General features: G+C 36.4%; 2 non-coding genes across 2 annotated transcripts; one reads left to right on the top strand and one right to left on the bottom strand.

The window, feature by feature from the left end:
• Window positions 1-1595: 1595 nt before the first annotated feature.
• On the bottom strand, window positions 1596-1749 carry LOC113363442. The gene has a single exon (XR_003365895.1). It is a non-coding gene; the product is annotated as a 5.8S ribosomal RNA (ribosomal RNA).
• Window positions 1750-14261: 12512 nt separating this feature from the next.
• Window positions 14262-14380, top strand: LOC113363427. Its single transcript, XR_003365893.1, has one exon. It is a non-coding gene; the product is annotated as a 5S ribosomal RNA (ribosomal RNA).
• Window positions 14381-15000: the final 620 nt, after the last annotated feature.

Raw genomic sequence — 15000 nt, 5'->3', positions numbered from 1 at the left:
TATATATAATAGCATAGTGCGTAAATGTCCCTCGGCGTCACCCGAGAGACCACACTTTGTATAGAAAAGTTCGATGAATATTTCTAAACAACGAATTTTCTTACATATATATATATCTGAGCCGTACGATATTCCCTGAACATAACGAACAGTTTACATCGCGACTAGATATTTTATATATTCTGCGCTTAACACAGAGGCTAGACCTTTAACAACCGTCGAAACGGCGGTCCGTACATGAAATTTGCGGTCCGCAGACCCAGTTAATTTCAAACAGTCTCTTTACCCTTCGTTAGATTGAAAACGTCGGGGCGAATTCATAAGAATTCATCGTTATAACTCACTTTTATTCTCGCTCGGAGAGTATTGAGTTGATAGCATTTGTATATTTGATTTTCCGCATAAGAGTCTTTGCGTCAACGACACATGCCCGCGGATATGCTGTACAGTATGGTTGAACACTTATAAATAAGGTCCAGAACCCGGCCGTAAACCGACATCCGAACATATACGGCGTATATAATTCCAGACACGGTCTACGACATTATTTAAAGTAACGCCGCTATATAGTTGATAGACTAAAAGTATCGAATATAATGTATAAAATACACCGGGGAATAATATTCGAACCTGCCTGAACAACACAGCGTACTTTAGCCTAAGCTTGCTCGCATCGCACTCGACACGACCTATCCCCCCTATAAAGGCGCGCGGCCACAGCGTAAGTATTAGACTGAGTCCCAAGCGACGTGCATTTGACCTGCGGCGAGGGCCTGCTCGCGCTTACGGTGTGAATCGTCAAGACAAAAGTCTGGGAAATTTCGAACTGCGAACCCTTATGATAGAAAATTTTTGTCGAAAATTTTGTTAGATGTTCAAACAGTTTTATATATATGGACAATATGAATTATAGTTAATTATTGAGTTTTTAGGTGTTTTTTGGGTTTTTTTAAACTTTTGTATAAAATTATGTATTTATTGATTTTTATAGATCTCAATGAATATAAAACGAATTTATATATAGTTATATTATTTTTTATAATTATTTGTTTAAATTTTCTAATTTTACAATAATGTTCAAACCAGTTTTTCCTCGATTTTCTCTTAAACCGTAAAAGATACGAAAAAACTTTGTTCGTACGAAAGATGCAGAATAAAATTATGAATAAAATGGTATATGAATGGTTAAGTGTGTTCATATAATTTTCTCGAGATTTTCCGATTTTCCTGAATTTTACGACGGCAACTCGCCTGTAGGCCACACCGTTCGGAATTCGAAGTTGCGATATATGGGAAAAAAACTAAGAATTTTGAGACCTTTCTAACGATGTTAATACTTTATATGTTTCTTTACAGAAATATCGAATCGTGAGGAGTATTGCTCCAACCTAGCCGCACTTTGCATTTTGACAAGTTAACATCTACACATATTGCTCTATAACATGAAACCGTAAAAGATACGAAAAAACTTTGTTCGTACGAAAGATGCAGAATAAATTATGAATAAAATGGTATATGAATGGTTAAGTGTGTTCATATAATTTTCTCGAGATTTTCCGATTTGTTTAAAGCAAGCGGCCGTCTGGTAATGTTTACGACCCTCAGCCAGAGGTGGTCCGGGAACAGTATCCGAGGACCGCAATGTGCGTTCGAAATGTCAATGTTCATGTATCCTGCAGTTCACATGTCGACGCGCAATTAGCTGCGTTCTTCATCGACCCACGAGCCAAGTGATCCACGTTCAGGGTTGATTTTATATATATTTATAATGTTCAATCGTGATTCCTCGAAATCGTTTAAGATAACTCGGGCGATTCTGAAACTAGTATGTTTATTATGGTTACAATTAGTACACCGTAAAGCTTTCGCTTTTCGGTCCGAGATACGAGACCTCGTTTCAAAATTGAAATATGAATATTTCATTGTGTGTGAGATTGAAAAAAATTGCTTTCGCTGATCTTTCATTTTCTTAAAACAACGCAATGAAGCGAATGTTCAAATTCGCACAATTTGAATAAAATGTGCAGAGTATATAGAATACTAACGCAAGCGTTTACTACAATCGACTTTGAAACACTAGACTTTCATCTAGCGCCCAAAGAATTGATTGAGCTATGCGTTTAAAGTATAATATTCAAAAAGAACGCCGTTTCACAACGAACTTCGTCATTCGCTCAGGCATCTGGCGGATACCGAGCAGATATACATGGCAGTGCTCTCACACAATGCATAAGAGCGCTAAGCGGTTGTAAACCGCGTCACGCTGCTTTTGCACACTGCGCAATATTTTGCGACTAGCTCCGGTCAAACGTTAATGAAACGAATGATCCATCGTTGCGAGACGCTTTAAGATTTTATACGTCGTAGGTTATACGACATATCGCACACGTTTCATTCACTAAATAGTAAATGTACGTTAATGATCCTTCCGCAGGTTCACCTACGGAAACCTTGTTACGACTTTTACTTCCTCTAAATAATCAAGTTTGGTCATCTTCCCAGCAACATCGGCAATGTCGAAACGCTGCCGCGCACCGGTCCGAAGACCTCACTAAATAATTCAATCGGTAGTAGCGACGGGCGGTGTGTACAAAGGGCAGGGACGTAATCAACGCAAGCTTATGACTCGCGCTTACTAGGAATTCCTCGTTCATGGGGAAGAATTGCAAGCCCCAATCCCTAGCACGAAGAGGCTTCAACGGATTACCGGACCTTTCGGCCAAGGAAAACCTGCTGATCTCTTCAGTGTAGCGCGCGTGCGGCCCAGAACATCTAAGGGCATCACAGACCTGTTATTGCTCAATTTCGTGCGACTAAATGCCACCTGTCCCTCTAAGAAGATATATTTGTACGCCGGTAGTAAGAACCACAACCAACAACGACCGAAGCCGAAGCGGAGGGTCTTTGCGATACCGGAAAGTACGCCTATTTAGCAGGCTAGAGTCTCGTTCGTTATCAGAATTAACCAGACAAATCGCTCCACCAACTAAGAACGGCCATGCACCACCACCCACCGAATCAAGAAAGAGCTCTCAATCTGTCAATCCTTCCGGTGTCCGGACCTGGTGAGGTTTCCCGTGTTGAGTCAAATTAAGCCGCAGGCTCCACTCCTTGTAGTGCCCTTCCGTCAATTCCTTTAAGTTTCAGCTTTGCAACCATACTTCCCCCGGAACCCAAAAGCTTTGGTTTCCGGAAGCTGCCCGCCGAGTCATCGGAGGAACTTCGGCGGATCGCTAGCTGGCATCGTTTATGGTTAGAACTAGGGCGGTATCTGATCGCCTTCGAACCTCTAACTTTCGTTCTTGATTGATGAAAACACATTTGGCAAATGCTTTCGCTTCTGTCCGTCTTGCGACGATCCAAGAATTTCACCTCTAACGTCGCAATACGAATGCCCCCAGTTGTCCCTATTAATCATTACCTCGGAATTCCGAAAACCAACAAAATAGAACCGAGGTCCTATTCCATTATTCCATGCACACAATATTCAGGCGAATGAGCCTGCTTTAAGCACTCTAATTTGTTCAAAGTAAACGTACCGGCCCACCTCGACACTCGGTGAAGAGCACGTGGTAGGATTTTGAGTTGGGCCGCCTTTTGACGGGCTAAGCCCACCGGTAGGACGTCCCACAGACATGCCAGTTGAACACCGCGAGCGGTGAAGGAAACTTGTTACGACTTTTACTTCCTCTAAATAATCAAGTTTGGTCATCTTCCCAGCAACATCGGCAATGTCGAACGCTGCCGCGCACCGGGTCCGAAAGACTCACTAATTAATTCTCGGTAGTAGCGACGGGCGGTGTGTACAAAGGGCAGGGACGTAATCAACGCAAGCTTATGACTCGCGCTTACTAGGAATTCCTCGTTCATGGGAAGAATTGCAAGCCCCAATCCCTAGCACGAAGAGGCTTCAACGGATTACCCGGATAACCTCTAACTTTCGTTCTTGATCTGATGAAAACACATTTGGCAAACATGCTTTCGCTTCTGTCCGTCTTGCGACGATCCAAGAATTTCACCTCTAAAGTCGCAATACGAATGCCCCCAGTTGTCCCTATTAATCATTACCTCGGAATCCGAAAAACAACAAAATAGAAAAAGTAAAACCGAGGTCCTATTCCATTATTCCATGCCAACAATATTCAGGCGAATGAGCCTGCTTTAGCACTCTAATTTGTTTCAAAGTAAACGTACCCGCCCACCTCGACACTCGGTGAAGAGTTAACGGGCTAAGCCCACCGGTAGGACGTCCCACAGACATGCCAGTTGAACACCGCGAGCGGTGAACCGACAGTTGTGGGGACACAGATTCAACTACGAGCTTTTTTAACCGCAAACAACTTAATATACGATATAGAGCTGGAATTACCGCGGCTGCTGGCACCAGACTGGCCCCTCTAATAGATCCTCGTTAAAGGATTTAAAGTGTACTCATTCGATTAGGGGCCTCGGATGAGTCCCGTATCGTTATAATCTTTGAGACAAGCATATACTACTGGCAGGATCAACCAGGGTGCTATATATATATAATAGCATAGTGCGTAAATGTCCTCGGCGTCACCGAGAGACCACACTTTGTATAGAAAAGTTCGATGAATATTTCTAAACAACGAATTTTCTTACATATATATATATCTGAGCCGTACGATATTCCCTGAACATAACGAACAGTTTACATCGCGACTAGATATTTTATATATTCTGCGCTTACACAGAGGCTAGACCTTTAACAACCGTCGAAACGGCGGTCCGTACATGAAATTTGCGGTCCGCAGACCCAGTTAATTTCCAACAGTCTCTTTACCCTTCGTTAGATTGAAAACGTCGGGGCGAATTCATAAGAATTCATCGTTATAACTCACTTTATTTATTCTCGCTATGAGAGTATTGAGTTGATAGCATTTGTATATTTGATTTTCCGCATAAGAGTCTTTGCGTCAACGACACATGCCCGCGGATATGCTGTACAGTATGGTTGAACACTTATAAATAAGGTCCAGAAACCGGCCGTAAAACCGACATCCGAACATATACGGCGTATATAATTCAGACACGGTGCTTTTACGACATTATTTAACGTAACGCCGCTATATAGTTGATAGACTAAAAGTATCGAATATAATGTATAAAAAACACAACGGGGAATAATTTCGAACCTGCCTGAACAACACAGCGTACTTTAGCTTAAGCTTGCTCGAATCGCACTCGACACGACCTATCCCCCTATTATAGGGCGACGGCCACAGCGTAAGTATTAGACTGAGTCCCAAGCGACGTGCATTTGACCTGCGGCGAGGGCCTGCTCGCGCTTACGGTGTGAATCGTCAAGACAAAAGTCTGGACAAATTTCGAACTGCGACCCTTATGATAGAAAATTTGTCGAAAATTTTGTTAGATGTTCAAAACAGTTTTATATATATGGACAATATGAATTATAGTTAATTATTGAGTTTTTAGGTGTTTTTTGGGTTTTTTTTTTAAACTTTGTATAAAATTAGTATTTATTGATTTTTATAGATCTCAATGAATATAAAAAACGAATTTATATATAGTTTATTCTTTTTTATTAATTATTTGTTAAATTTCTAATTTTTACAATAAATGTTCAAACGTTTCCTCGATTTCTCTTAAACCGTAAAAGATACGAAAAAACTTTGTTCGTACGAAAGATGCAGAATAAATTATGAATAAAATGGTATATGAATGGTTAAGTGTGTTTCATATAATTTTCTCGAGATTTTCCGATTTTCCTGAAATTTTACGACGGCAACTCGCCTGTAGGCCACACCGTTCGGAATTCGAAGTTGCGATATATGGGAAAAAAACTAAGAATTTTGAGACCTTTCTAACGATGTATAATACTTTATATGTTTTCTTTACAGAAATATCGAATCGTGAGGAGTATTGCTCCAACCTAGCCGCACTTGCATTTTGACAAGTTAACATATTCGAAGTTTGCGATATATGGGAAAAAAACTAAGAATTTTGAGACCTTTCTAACGATGTATAATACGTTTGTGTTTAATAAATGGTTTTCTTTACAGAAATATCGACTCGTGAGGAGTATTGCTCCAACCTAGCCGCACTTTGCATTTTGACAAGTTAACATCTACACATATTGCTCTATAACATGAAAACCGTAAAAGATACGAAAAACTTGTTCGTACGAAAGATGCAGAATAAAATTATGAATAAAATGGTATTGAATGGTTAAGTGTGTTCATATAATTTTCTCGAGATTTTCCGATTTTCCTTCTGAAATTTTACGACGGCAACTCGCCTTAGCCCACACAGACCTTTCGGAATTCGAAGTTTTGCGATATATGGGAAAAAAACTAAGAATTTGAGACCTTTCTAACGATGTATAATACTTTATATGTTTTCTTTACAGAAATATCGAATCGTGAGGAGTATTGCTCCAACCTAGCCGCACTTTGCATTTTGACAAGTTAACATCTACACATATTGCTCTATAACATGAAAACCGTAAAAGATACGAAAAAACTTTGTTCGTACGAAGATGCAGAATAAAATTTATGAATAAATGTATATGAATGGTTAAGTGTGTTCATTATAATTTTCTCGAGATTTTCCGATTTTCCTGAAATTTTACGACGGCAACTCGCCTGTAGGCCACACCGTTTGGAATTCGAAGTTGCGATATATGGAAAAAAACTAAGAATTTTGAGACCTTTCTAACGATGTATAATACTTTATATGTTTTCTTTACAGAAATATCGAATCGTGAGGAGTATTGCTCCAACCTAGCCGCACTTTGCATTTTGACAAGTTAACATCTACACATATTGCTCTATAACATGAAAACCGTAAAAGATACGAAAAAACTTTGTTCGTACGAAAGATGCAGAATAAAATTATGAATAAAATGGTATATGAATGGTTAATGTGTTCATATAATTTTCTCGAGATTTTCCGATTTTCCTGAAATTTTACGACGGCAACTCGCCTGTAGGCCACACCGTTCGGAATTCGAAGTTGCGATATATGGGAAAAAAACTAAGAATTTTGAGACCTTTCTAACGATGTATAATACTTTATATGTTTTCTTTACAGAAATATCGAATCGTGAGGGTATTGCTCCAACCTAGCCGCACTTTGCATTTTGACAAGTTAACATCTACACATATTGCTCTATAACATGAAAACCGTAAAAGATACGAAAAAACGTTTGGAATTCGAAGTTGCGATATATGGGAAAAAACTAAGAATTTTGAGACCTTTCTAACGATGTATAATCTTTATATGTTTTTCTTTACAGAAATATCGAATCGTGAGGAGTATTGCTCCAACCTAGCCGCACTTTGCATTTTACAAGTTAACATCTACACATATTGCTCTATAACATGAAAACCGTAAAAGATACGAAAAAAACTTTGTTCGTACGAAAGATGCAGAATAAAATTATGAATAAAATGGTATATGAATGGTTAAGTGTGTTCATATAATTTTCTCGAGATTTTCCGATTTTCCTGAAATTTTACGACGGCAACTCGCCTGTAGGCCACACCGTTTGGAATTCGAAGTTGCGATATATGGGAAAAAAACTAAGAATTTTGAGACCTTTCTAACGATGTATAATACTTTATATGTTTTCTTTACAGAAATATCGAATCGTGAGGAGTATTGCTCCAACCTAGCCGCACTTTGCATTTTGACAAGTTAACATCTACACATATTGCTCTATAACATGAAAACCGTAAAAGATACGAAAAAACTTTGTTCGTACGAAAGATGCAGAATAAAATTATGAATAAAATGGTATATGAATGGTTAAGTGTGTTCATATAATTTTCTCGAGATTTTCCGATTTTCCTGAAATTTTACGACGGCAACTCGCCTGTAGGCCACACCGTTCGGAATTCGAAGTTGCGATATATGGGAAAAAAACTAAGAATTTTGAGACCTTTCTAACGATGTATAATACTTTATATGTTTTCTTTACAGAAATATCGAATCGTGAGGAGTATTGCTCCAACCTAGCCGCACTTTGCATTTTGACAAGTTAACATCTACACATATTGCTCTATAACATGAAAACCGTAAAAGATACGAAAAAACTTTGTTCGTACGAAAGATGCAGAATAAAATTATGAATAAAATGGTATATGAATGGTTAAGTGTGTTCATATAATTTTCTCGAGATTTTCCGATTTTCCTGAAATTTTACGACGGCAACTCGCCTGTAGGCCACACCGTTCGGAATTCGAAGTTGCGATATATGGGAAAAAAACTAAGAATTTTGAGACCTTTCTAACGATGTATAATACTTTATATGTTTTCTTTACAGAAATATCGAATCGTGAGGAGTATTGCTCCAACCTAGCCGCACTTTGCATTTTGACAAGTTAACATCTACACATATTGCTCTATAACATGAAAACCGTAAAAGATACGAAAAAACTTTGTTCGTACGAAAGATGCAGAATAAAATTATGAATAAAATGGTATATGAATGGTTAAGTGTGTTCATATAATTTTCTCGAGATTTTCCGATTTTCCTGAAATTTTACGACGGCAACTCGCCTGTAGGCCACACCGTTGGAATTCGAAGTTGCGATATATGGGAAAAAAACTAAGAATTTTGAGACCTTTCTAACGATGTATAATACTTTATATGTTTTCTTTACAGAAATATCGAATCGTGAGGAGTATTGCTCCAACCTAGCCGCACTTTGCATTTTGACAAGTTAACATCTACACATATTGCTCTATAACATGAAAACCGTAAAAGATACGAAAAAACTTTGTTCGTACGAAAGATGCAGAATAAAATTATGAATAAAATGGTATATGAATGGTTAAGTGTGTTCATATAATTTTCTCGAGATTTTCCGATTTTCCTGAAATTTTACGACGGCAACTCGCCTGTAGGCCACACCGTTTGGAATTCGAAGTTGCGATATATGGGAAAAAAACTAAGAATTTTGAGACCTTTCTAACGATGTATAATACTTTATATGTTTTCTTTACAGAAATATCGAATCGTGAGGAGTATTGCTCCAACCTAGCCGCACTTTGCATTTTGACAAGTTAACATCTACACATATTGCTCTATAACATGAAAACCGTAAAAGATACGAAAAAACTTTGTTCGTACGAAAGATGCAGAATAAAATTATGAATAAAATGGTATATGAATGGTTAAGTGTGTTCATATAATTTTCTCGAGATTTTCCGATTTTCCTGAAATTTTACGACGGCAACTCGCCTGTAGGCCACACCGTTTGGAATTCGAAGTTGCGATATATGGGAAAAAAACTAAGAATTTTGAGACCTTTCTAACGATGTATAATACTTTATATGTTTTCTTTACAGAAATATCGAATCGTGAGGAGTATTGCTCCAACCTAGCCGCACTTTGCATTTTGACAAGTTAACATCTACACATATTGCTCTATAACATGAAAACCGTAAAAGATACGAAAAAACTTTGTTCGTACGAAAGATGCAGAATAAAATTATGAATAAAATGGTATATGAATGGTTAAGTGTGTTCATATAATTTTCTCGAGATTTTCCGATTTTCCTGAAATTTTACGACGGCAACTCGCCTGTAGGCCACACCGTTTGGAATTCGAAGTTGCGATATATGGGAAAAAAACTAAGAATTTTGAGACCTTTCTAACGATGTATAATACTTTATATGTTTTCTTTACAGAAATATCGAATCGTGAGGAGTATTGCTCCAACCTAGCCGCACTTTGCATTTTGACAAGTTAACATCTACACATATTGCTCTATAACATGAAAACCGTAAAAGATACGAAAAAACTTTGTTCGTACGAAAGATGCAGAATAAAATTATGAATAAAATGGTATATGAATGGTTAAGTGTGTTCATATAATTTTCTCGAGATTTTCCGATTTTCCTGAAATTTTACGACGGCAACTCGCCTGTAGGCCACACCGTTTGGAATTCGAAGTTGCGATATATGGGAAAAAAACTAAGAATTTTGAGACCTTTCTAACGATGTATAATACTTTATATGTTTTCTTTACAGAAATATCGAATCGTGAGGAGTATTGCTCCAACCTAGCCGCACTTTGCATTTTGACAAGTTAACATCTACACATATTGCTCTATAACATGAAAACCGTAAAAGATACGAAAAAACTTTGTTCGTACGAAAGATGCAGAATAAAATTATGAATAAAATGGTATATGAATGGTTAAGTGTGTTCATATAATTTTCTCGAGATTTTCCGATTTTCCTGAAATTTTACGACGGCAACTCGCCTGTAGGCCACACCGTTTGGAATTCGAAGTTGCGATATATGGGAAAAAAACTAAGAATTTTGAGACCTTTCTAACGATGTATAATACTTTATATGTTTTCTTTACAGAAATATCGAATCGTGAGGAGTATTGCTCCAACCTAGCCGCACTTTGCATTTTGACAAGTTAACATCTACACATATTGCTCTATAACATGAAAACCGTAAAAGATACGAAAAAACTTTGTTCGTACGAAAGATGCAGAATAAAATTATGAATAAAATGGTATATGAATGGTTAAGTGTGTTCATATAATTTTCTCGAGATTTTCCGATTTTCCTGAAATTTTACGACGGCAACTCGCCTGTAGGCCACACCGTTTGGAATTCGAAGTTGCGATATATGGGAAAAAAACTAAGAATTTTGAGACCTTTCTAACGATGTATAATACTTTATATGTTTTCTTTACAGAAATATCGAATCGTGAGGAGTATTGCTCCAACCTAGCCGCACTTTGCATTTTGACAAGTTAACATCTACACATATTGCTCTATAACATGAAAACCGTAAAAGATACGAAAAAACTTTGTTCGTACGAAAGATGCAGAATAAAATTATGAATAAAATGGTATATGAATGGTTAAGTGTGTTCATATAATTTTCTCGAGATTTTCCGATTTTCCTGAAATTTTACGACGGCAACTCGCCTGTAGGCCACACCGTTTGGAATTCGAAGTTGCGATATATGGGAAAAAAACTAAGAATTTTGAGACCTTTCTAACGATGTATAATACTTTATATGTTTTCTTTACAGAAATATCGAATCGTGAGGAGTATTGCTCCAACCTAGCCGCACTTTGCATTTTGACAAGTTAACATCTACACATATTGCTCTATAACATGAAAACCGTAAAAGATACGAAAAAACTTTGTTCGTACGAAAGATGCAGAATAAAATTATGAATAAAATGGTATATGAATGGTTAAGTGTGTTCATATAATTTTCTCGAGATTTTCCGATTTTCCTGAAATTTTACGACGGCAACTCGCCTGTAGGCCACACCGTTTGGAATTCGAAGTTGCGATATATGGGAAAAAAACTAAGAATTTTGAGACCTTTCTAACGATGTATAATACTTTATATGTTTTCTTTACAGAAATATCGAATCGTGAGGAGTATTGCTCCAACCTAGCCGCACTTTGCATTTTGACAAGTTAACATCTACACATATTGCTCTATAACATGAAAACCGTAAAAGATACGAAAAAACTTTGTTCGTACGAAAGATGCAGAATAAAATTATGAATAAAATGGTATATGAATGGTTAAGTGTGTTCATATAATTTTCTCGAGATTTTCCGATTTTCCTGAAATTTTACGACGGCAACTCGCCTGTAGGCCACACCGTTTGGAATTCGAAGTTGCGATATATGGGAAAAAAACTAAGAATTTTGAGACCTTTCTAACGATGTATAATACTTTATATGTTTTCTTTACAGAAATATCGAATCGTGAGGAGTATTGCTCCAACCTAGCCGCACTTTGCATTTTGACAAGTTAACATCTACACATATTGCTCTATAACATGAAAACCGTAAAAGATACGAAAAAACTTTGTTCGTACGAAAGATGCAGAATAAAATTATGAATAAAATGGTATATGAATGGTTAAGTGTGTTCATATAATTTTCTCGAGATTTTCCGATTTTCCTGAAATTTTACGACGGCAACTCGCCTGTAGGCCACACCGTTTGGAATTCGAAGTTGCGATATATGGGAAAAAAACTAAGAATTTTGAGACCTTTCTAACGATGTATAATACTTTATATGTTTTCTTTACAGAAATATCGAATCGTGAGGAGTATTGCTCCAACCTAGCCGCACTTTGCATTTTGACAAGTTAACATCTACACATATTGCTCTATAACATGAAAACCGTAAAAGATACGAAAAAACTTTGTTCGTACGAAAGATGCAGAATAAAATTATGAATAAAATGGTATATGAATGGTTAAGTGTGTTCATATAATTTTCTCGAGATTTTCCGATTTTCCTGAAATTTTACGACGGCAACTCGCCTGTAGGCCACACCGTTTGGAATTCGAAGTTGCGATATATGGGAAAAAAACTAAGAATTTTGAGACCTTTCTAACGATGTATAATACTTTATATGTTTTCTTTACAGAAATATCGAATCGTGAGGAGTATTGCTCCAACCTAGCCGCACTTTGCATTTTGACAAGTTAACATCTACACATATTGCTCTATAACATGAAAACCGTAAAAGATACGAAAAAACTTTGTTCGTACGAAAGATGCAGAATAAAATTATGAATAAAATGGTATATGAATGGTTAAGTGTGTTCATATAATTTTCTCGAGATTTTCCGATTTTCCTGAAATTTTACGACGGCAACTCGCCTGTAGGCCACACCGTTTGGAATTCGAAGTTGCGATATATGGGAAAAAAACTAAGAATTTTGAGACCTTTCTAACGATGTATAATACTTTATATGTTTTCTTTACAGAAATATCGAATCGTGAGGAGTATTGCTCCAACCTAGCCGCACTTTGCATTTTGACAAGTTAACATCTACACATATTGCTCTATAACATGAAAACCGTAAAAGATACGAAAAAACTTTGTTCGTACGAAAGATGCAGAATAAAATTATGAATAAAATGGTATATGAATGGTTAAGTGTGTTCATATAATTTTCTCGAGATTTTCCGATTTTCCTGAAATTTTACGACGGCAACTCGCCTGTAGGCCACACCGTTTGGAATTCGAAGTTGCGATATATGGGAAAAAAACTAAGAATTTTGAGACCTTTCTAACGATGTATAATACTTTATATGTTTTCTTTACAGAAATATCGAATCGTGAGGAGTATTGCTCCAACCTAGCCGCACTTTGCATTTTGACAAGTTAACATCTACACATATTGCTCTATAACATGAAAACCGTAAAAGATACGAAAAAACTTTGTTCGTACGAAAGATGCAGAATAAAATTATGAATAAAATGGTATATGAATGGTTAAGTGTGTTCATATAATTTTCTCGAGATTTTCCGATTTTCCTGAAATTTTACGACGGCAACTCGCCTGTAGGCCACACCGTTTGGAATTCGAAGTTGCGATATATGGGAAAAAAACTAAGAATTTTGAGACCTTTCTAACGATGTATAATACTTTATATGTTTTCTTTACAGAAATATCGAATCGTGAGGAGTATTGCTCCAACCTAGCCGCACTTTGCATTTTGACAAGTTAACATCTACACATATTGCTCTATAACATGAAAACCGTAAAAGATACGAAAAAACTTTGTTCGTACGAAAGATGCAGAATAAAATTATGAATAAAATGGTATATGAATGGTTAAGTGTGTTCATATAATTTTCTCGAGATTTTCCGATTTTCCTGAAATTTTACGACGGCAACTCGCCTGTAGGCCACACCGTTTGGAATTCGAAGTTGCGATATATGGGAAAAAAACTAAGAATTTTGAGACCTTTCTAACGATGTATAATACTTTATATGTTTTCTTTACAGAAATATCGAATCGTGAGGAGTATTGCTCCAACCTAGCCGCACTTTGCATTTTGACAAGTTAACATCTACACATATTGCTCTATAACATGAAAACCGTAAAAGATACGAAAAAACTTTGTTCGTACGAAAGATGCAGAATAAAATAACGAATAAAATGGTATATAAATGGTTAATTGTGTTCATATAATTTTCTCGAGATTTTTTAAATTACGTGGCTAAGAACAAAATTTCAAGTCAGTTATCCCTATGGCAACTTTTCAGTTGCTTCGCGTTTCAAGTCAGTTATCCCTATGGCAACTTTTCAGTTGCTTCGCGTTTCAAGTCAGTTATCCCTATGGTAACTTTTCGGTTGCTTCGCGTTACAAGTCAGTTATCCCTATGGTAACATTGCAGATATATATTAAATTATTACTGAAATTTCATTTATAACCTTATGTATACATATGATTGTATAGTTTTACTTGTCGTCAACGATCATACCATGTTGAATATACCGGTTCTCGTCCGATCACCGAAGTCAAGCAACATCGGGCGTGGGTAGTACTTAGATGGGAGACCGCTTGGGAACACCACGTATCGTTGACTTTTTGCCCTAGTATTTTACCGATGTTAAGTCAAATTATAAATAGTACATACTCTCGGTATAAACTGTTAAAATCTTTGATAGAGATGAGAAAATAGTTTATGTAAAATGAAATAATATATATATATATATAAATACTGCATATTTTGTTATAAAAGATATAAATATACTGAATATTTTGTTATAAAAGATTCGAAATATTCATGGGTTGAAAGTTACTACTTATTTAGAGTATATTACAAAAATTAAATAAAAATAGCAACTTGCACGTATTTTGCAAATTGACAACTTGCACGCATTCTGCAAATTGACAACTTGCACGCATTTTGCACATTGGCAACTTGTACGCATTATGCATTATTGACAACTTACACGTACTTTGTTTGACTGGAAACTTGTACGCATTTGATTTGATATGTAACTTGTATGCATTTTATATAATTGGTAACTTGTACGCATTTCTAGAGAACTTGGCGAAAAACATTCTCCCTTATAAGGAAAAAAATATATAAAATATATAATCATATATTCTAAATAAGAAATACCAAATGTTTCTCTTTAAAATTACAATTTCCTCGCCAATTATAAAGCATATTGAAAACAATTTAGCTTGTCTTTAAGA

Source organism: Ctenocephalides felis, unplaced genomic scaffold, assembly GCF_003426905.1.
Source record: "Ctenocephalides felis isolate EL2017-DRISC unplaced genomic scaffold, ASM342690v1 CF-g0.4_SCAFFOLD_00322, whole genome shotgun sequence".
NCBI classification, from domain to species: Eukaryota; Metazoa; Arthropoda; class Insecta; order Siphonaptera; family Pulicidae; genus Ctenocephalides; species Ctenocephalides felis.
Note: the sequence above shows the minus strand (reverse complement) of the source record. Positions and strands in the feature narration are given on the sequence as shown.